This window comes from Sinocyclocheilus anshuiensis, unplaced genomic scaffold (genome assembly GCF_001515605.1).
Source record: "Sinocyclocheilus anshuiensis isolate Anshui unplaced genomic scaffold, SAMN03320099.WGS_v1.1 scaffold2583, whole genome shotgun sequence".
NCBI classification, from domain to species: Eukaryota; Metazoa; Chordata; class Actinopteri; order Cypriniformes; family Cyprinidae; genus Sinocyclocheilus; species Sinocyclocheilus anshuiensis.
The window spans coordinates 285,337-292,551 of NW_015558565.1; the positions used below are offsets into that span (position 1 = coordinate 285,337).

At 37.4% G+C, this 7,215-nt stretch overlaps 1 pseudogene; it reads right to left on the minus strand.

Annotated features, from left to right (window-relative positions):
* Positions 1-1,568: 1,568 nt before the first annotated feature.
* Positions 1,569-7,215, minus strand: part of LOC107679468 (putative protein PHLOEM PROTEIN 2-LIKE A3) — a 16,105-nt pseudogene continuing 10,458 nt past the window's right edge.

The window sequence follows — 7,215 nt, forward strand, 5'->3', positions numbered from 1 at the left end:
GCTGCGTTTCTCTCGGTTGGTTGTGCATCTTTTTCTTTCACACTTTTTCCTTCCACTCAACTTTTTGTTAACATGCTTGGATACAGCACTCTGTGAACAGCCAGCTTCTTTGGCAATGAATGTTTGTGGCTTACCCTCCTTGTGAAGGGTGTCAATGATTGTCTTCTGGACAACTGTCAGATCAGCAGTCTTCCCCATGATTGTGTAGCCTAGTGAACCAAACTGAGAGACCATTTTGAAGGCTCAGGAAACCTTTGCAGGTGTTTTGAGTTGATTAGCTGATTGGCATGTCACCATATTCTAATTTGTTGAGATAGTGAATTGGTGGGTTTTTGTTAAATGTGAGCCAAAATCATCACAATTAAAATAACCAAAGACTTAAACTACTTCAGTCTGTGTGCATTGAATTTATTTAATACACGAGTTTCACAATTTGAGTTGAATTACTGAAATAAATGAACTTTTCCACGACATTCTAATTTATTGAGATGCAACTGTATACTGTACTCTATTATTTGTGAGGTGTAGATGAGTATGGAGTCTTACTGACATATTTAGCTATGCTAATTATGTCTCTATTTGTTTCTCTGTTTCTGCCACAGGTAGGATTTACACAAGCTTCAGGCTGGATCCAGAACACCTAAGAAGAGATGATGCCAACCCCTCAGAGGACCTCAGATGATGCCAACCCTGAAACAACATACAGAACTACCACATTTTGCTATAAGTTTGATTGCATCATAATAATTGCTGTTAATAGTGTTCATCGTCTGTTTGATTACGTCTTTAATTGATTTTTCCGTACATTTCTGCCATATGTACATTAACTGACAGTCACCACTGATAAGTTACTACTAAATATATTGTAGAAACTTAATTTGCTGTAAAGTTCCTTTGCAACGATTTGTATTGTGAAAAGCGCTATACAAATAAACTTAAATTGAATTGAATTGAACATATAATAGAAAGTAATTGCTGGCTGTGATCTGAGGACAATCTGAGAGAAGACGGAAGATTCTCGTTGTTTATCTGCTCCATTAGATGCATTGACCCAAACTCTCAATAGCATCCTGTTTTGAATATTTCTTCCATTCATCTGGGATCTTGCCATAACCATCAAATGTTATACTGTAGTATTTTTCCAGATCTTTCTTGAATCTGCACACAAACCACTTCCAGTAGGGCAGTTCAGAAAGATCAGGGGTGATGCTACAGTCTGCATAAACTCCTCCTGCTCTTCTGTATTCTCTAAAAGAGAACGTTCCATCTGCTTCATAGAAATCCTGATCACATGCCACTAATTTGGTGCAAATAACAGCACAGAGATACTGAGTTTGAGAGAAATGCCATCCTTTAGTTTCTCTCACTCTATGGAAAGCAACACTATGATCTTCGTCATGGTTTTCTATGGTGTTGGTTCAGATGGCTTTACGAAATGGACACTGAGCCCAATACCACTGACAGAAGTGATCAATCAGAAGCTCATCTGGTCTAAACATATAGTCCAGCTTTACTGGAAATGTCTTTGTGCTGAAACCAATACTGATGTCGACCTTTACCCCAAAAAGTTATTTTCCTATCACTGCTTCTAGGAGTTTGAAATCAACATCATCATTTTTGACTTGTTTTTCAGAGAAGATCAGCTCATCTGAGAGCTGCTGTGTGAAACTCTTCAACCACAAACCAGAATCTCCACTGTTGACTTGAACATGTTCAGTGGATACATGTGCTGCTTTCATGATCTTCTGCTGCAGGAGTTTAATGTTCTCCTTCATCTTGGGTAAAACACTGACACTGAACTTATCGTTGATGTACCGACTGACTTCATCTCTGTTGAAACTCTTGAAGTGGTCTCTGGGATTATGAATGTAGTTCATGTATTTGTCAAAATCCTCCTCTTCTGCCAGTCTCTTCAGGATGTGTTTCTCCAGATTTGATCTGTTTCCATTCAGTGATTCACAGTTTGATCTCATTTTACTTGCCAAATCTCTGGCAGTCTTCTTGTAGACCCTCTGCTCAATGGGCTCTTTCAGTTTCTGACAGATGATCTTACCAAAAATGCTAGCTGATACAGCTCCATACAGGTGATTCTGGAAAACATTACAATTCTCTTGTTTTTTCTTCTCTACATATATTACAGCATCATTGGCTTCCCTGAACTTTCTGTGTTGGTCAGTGATCATCTTGTTTGCTCTCTTACAGATGGAAATAACCAAATCCACGAAGAATTCATTCTTAAACACATATTTCACTGGTCCTTCCTGATGTTTTTTTACTCTCTTCCTGATGTAATCTATGAGTTGTCGAATGCAGCTGATATAGTAGCCAATATTTGAAATGTTAAATGACATGATCATTACATCTGTCTGCTGAACAACATCTGTGACAAATGATCTTATTTGAGCTTCATCCTCTAGAGACAAGATTTGAGCAAATCTACGTTTCTTTAACTGTTTGGCAAGTATCTCTAATTCCTCTTTTTTTGAACCCTTAGAAAAAAACATATTCAGAATAACTTGACACAGTGAAAATATCTCTGCTCTTACTCCAGAGCGCCCCTCCCCGGTGGACTCGTTACGGCGTGGGACGCGCCTTCCAGGAGGGGGGAGTAATGTCACGCCCATGGACTGTTTTGTTTTTGTTTTTCCTCCCTCACGTGCTCCATGTACTCCGCATGCCCTAGCTTCTCCCTTGTGTTGATTTATGTTTCATTGATTCCAAGTGTGTCTCATCAATCCCTCGTTCAGTTGATTATTTAAATTTTTAAATTATTATTTAAATTATTGTTCTGTTCCTTGTTTCCTTTTCTGGTCTAACGTCGATTCGGTCTAATTGTGAATTCCCCTCCGTCTCCTCGCTACTCACAGTAGGCAACTGTGACAGTAACCTACCTACTTTTTCTACAGATCTGTGCACTAGTGTGTTTTTGACAGCGTTGATAACGTTTCTGACAGATAATATCAAGTGTTTTTTTGTTTTATTTTGCATTTCCCTTATCGAATGTTGTATCCATGGGCCTTTTTGATACTGTCAAAAGTGCCGGCAATGCAGTGTTGCCAGATATTGCTATTAAAATTATTGCTATCTAGATATTTGCAAATAAGATAAAGATATCGCTGACTATAAACTGCAACTTCCCACTTTATTAACTTTCTAAAATGTCAAATTAAGTGGAAAAGACAAGTCCGAAAACGCTTATAATAGCTGGATCTGGCAACACAGAGGTTGCACCCGCGCCCTCACTCTCAACTCTCTCAAGAAGACTTGTTCACTCGGCCAGCGTCTTGCAGCAAACTTTTTATACCACGGACGCTAAACATTCTTGCAAACTGTCTAAACTGAATTATACATGTCATGCAGACATTCATATGAGGAGTTTAACAGCAACTTAGTAATTCAGAGCACACATTTAATTTTTAAACATGAAACCGGACCTCGGTGACCTCACAGCTAACTACGGGCCTGCTGAAAGTGATGCACGGGCTTCGTTTTCCCTTTTTTTTCTTCTCTTGGCGCTGGATTGCTGATGTCTTTTCACGGCATAGTTGTCTATCAATTATGATCATTTGCATTCAGCCACAAACACGAGGTGCGAGCGGTTGCGAGTGCGGATGCGGGAATGGCGCGTCATGTTTTTTTCTTTTTTGAGCAACTGGGATGGTGCCCCCCCGGGAGTTGGTGCCCGACGCAAACTGTGTACTCTGCGTATAGGGAGCGGCGGTACTGTATGTAGGAAATAATGCAGGACAAATGAATATCACTATATTAACACTTCACTAATATGGAAACAAGATTAGATATATTAAGAACTATGACCAATTATAAAGAATTACTAATTAATTACTAATCACAAAATGAATGTCTGAAACATGAGCAATTATCTTTTTTACTATAAACAAATGCATCTTTAGAGAAATCTCAAATTTATGTTTAATACCATAACAAACAAATACCTATTGCTAATTTTTATTTTTACAGTGACATTCTCTTATCACAAAAAATATGCATCCATGATGAAGTTAGACAGCATCTGTACTGTGTGCTTTAAGTACAAAAACACATCCCCAAATCAAACATTGCATTCAAATATTACAAGTGAGTCTCTCACAGCAAAGGTTGTACTGTATGTTTAGGCCTAAAATACATTAAAAACCCACGTGAAGCCCTCACTAATTAAAGTGAAAAATGTTTTAACAAGTTTTAAAATAATGCTGGAGATAAGCAAAAAAGAAATAAATAAATAAAACCACTTTCTCACATTTCACATACATTAATGCTGTGATTAGTAATTAAGTTATAATTCTTGATAATTGGTCATAGTTAAGAGTTCTTAATGACACTACTCTCAGTGAGCAATTACTGATTACCTAATAATGGACTTATAAAGGTTATCAGTGCTAAATTCATAATCCTCAAAACAATAATATTATTTACTGATTAGTTTGTTTACAAATTAAAATTAGTTAATGGTAGTAAGTGAAGTGATAATGGAGTACTACTCACTGTCCTGCATTACTTTCTGTATCTATTACCTATTAATGACAGGCCATTATTTAACACATCCTAAGATCACAAGATAACAATCCTCAGATCACTCACTGAAACACACAATACATACATACACCATGTTGTCAAATGGAGTTTTACAATTTATATTACATCATATTGACTCAAACAAACAACAGTTTGAGTAAACATTTTTTTTTAATTAACATGCAAACATTAAGTCTGGTTTAATTATTTATGGTTTACAACATTAATCCTGTTTCACATAAAATGCAAGTTATTAATTAATATTAATGCTATGTTTCTGTCAATCATAGTTTGTTTTGTTTTACTTACTGTTGGGACGATTACCAGGTGGAATTAGGTCTCTCTTGATTTCTATAAATAAATCAACATTTATTAATGTCTTCATTATTATGCTTACTGACTAGAGTAAGTTAGTAAGCCAAAGGACAATGCACACATTGCAAAGCCATTTTTATCTGTAATTCAGTGTTAATGTTTATATCTACTTGAACTCAAATAAAGGTGCAATATTGAATAAATGAATAGTTTTAAGACCGCAATGCAAATATTACAGATTTTACAGTTTGGCATTCGTGAATAATTTAAGCTGAAATACCTTAAGTATGTACAGGTATATTATGTGCAAACTGAAATGTAGACTGAGTATGTGTGTTAGATAAATAAGTGTATGAGTGAATAAATAGTGTGTGTTCCACAGTTATAGATAGAAACAGCCAAGTATTTTTTTTTTTATGTCTGAACAATGAAAATTTTCATAAAGCGAGGTAATCGGCTTTAAATGCAATATTACATTTTCCAACTGAGCTAATGTAATCGAATCAAATTTACTCAAACAATGAAACGGATCTATTACCGTGGCTACAACATTCCCTACGGGCACAATATCCGACCGAATCCGATTGACCTTTTCAATAAAAAACTTTAAAAAAACTCTCAGATCCTTAGATGGAGTAGGGAAAAAATTAATAGACGGACTCAATACTTTATCTATGACTGAAAACAATACCTTGGGGTTATTAGAATTTTGCGATATAATTCGTGAAAAATACGAAGATCTAGCGGCTTTAACAGCATTTTGATAGTTTGATAGAGACTCTCTAAAAATATCATATGATACTTGCAATTTATCTTTAAGCCACTTACACTCAGCATGGCGACAAACCCGCCTCATATTACGAGTCACGTCATTTAACCAACGTTGTTTTTTTAACTTTATGACATCTAATTTTAAAAGGTACAACATTATCCAAAATCTTTAAGCAAACATGATTAAAAGAGTTTACCAATTCATCAGGTCCTATAGGGTGCAACATCAGTAGTAAACTCAGTAGGAAAAGGTAAATCAGTAGTAAAAGCAGTTGAGAAGGCACTAGATGTGGAGGTAGTAATAACCCGGGACAAGAAAGAAGGGGGCTGATAACAGAATACATTTGTTGCAAAAGACAGATTAAACCTAATAGGCATATGATCCGATAGCCATTTCTACAACACAGATATTTTCTATCGTTATCCCCAACGAGAAAACCAAGTCAAGTGTATGCCCATGATTGTGTGTGGGTCCAGAGACACATTGAAATAAATTTAAAGAATCGACTAAATGCAGAAATTCTTTGGCCATAGGTTTACCGGAACAACAGACATGAATATTAAAATCACCCATAATCAAAATCCTGTCTGCAGATGGAATGACCACAGTTAAAAACTCATAGAATTCATCGAGAAAATTCTTATTATAGCCAGGGGGCCTATATATCAAGGCACAAATCACTGGCGAGGGCAAGTCAATCTTCATTAATTGAGCTTCAAAACTCTTAAAACTTTCAACAGGCTGTATCTTGCATTTAATCATGTTATTAAAAATAGCAGCCAAGCCTCCACCCCGACGATTACTCCTCGAAGTACTTAAGTAGTTACATCCCCTTGGTAAAAGCTCAGCAAGAGGGCTCGTTTCAGCATCATTTAACCAAGTTTCAGTAATAAAGAGAAAGTCCAGCCCATGTCTTACATGAAAGTCATTCAGGATGAATGTTTTGTTGACAACTGAACGTGCATTTATCAAAGCCATATGCACAGTGGTCGATACAATGGACCGATTAGAAGAAGAACCACTTAGCTTCGTTGACTCAGCTCGTCTCACAGGGCGCAAGTTTGAGTGCACCACACCTCCACGTCTTGTCCCTCTCCATGTAGTCCAAGGCAATAGTGTTGATGTATCAGGGAGAACATGTGTCTTACATAAAAGTCATTCAGGATGAATGTTTTGTTGACAACTGAACATGCATTTATCAAAGCCATATGCACAGTGGTCGATACAATGGACTGATTAGAAGAAGAACCACTTAGCTTCGCTGACTCGGCTCGTCTCACAGGGCGCAAGTTTGAGTGCACCACACCTCCACGTCTTGTCCCTCTCCATGTAGTCCAAGGCAATAGTGTTGATGTATCAGGGAGAACATGTACCAGAAAGGAAGGCCGCAACTCCGCCGCTGGTCTAACTCCTCTGTTTAGGATCCTCAGATTCTTAAGTTTTACCAAAACTCCAGCCCGCGTACCCCGTCTCCTGCGGCGTCTTTTCTTCCAGCACGCACAGCCAGTTACATGACAGGCTTTCATTGGCGGCTGGAACGTGCATGGCTGTTCAGCGAATAGCTTCATATTCAAATCCCGGCTACACATCTCCAA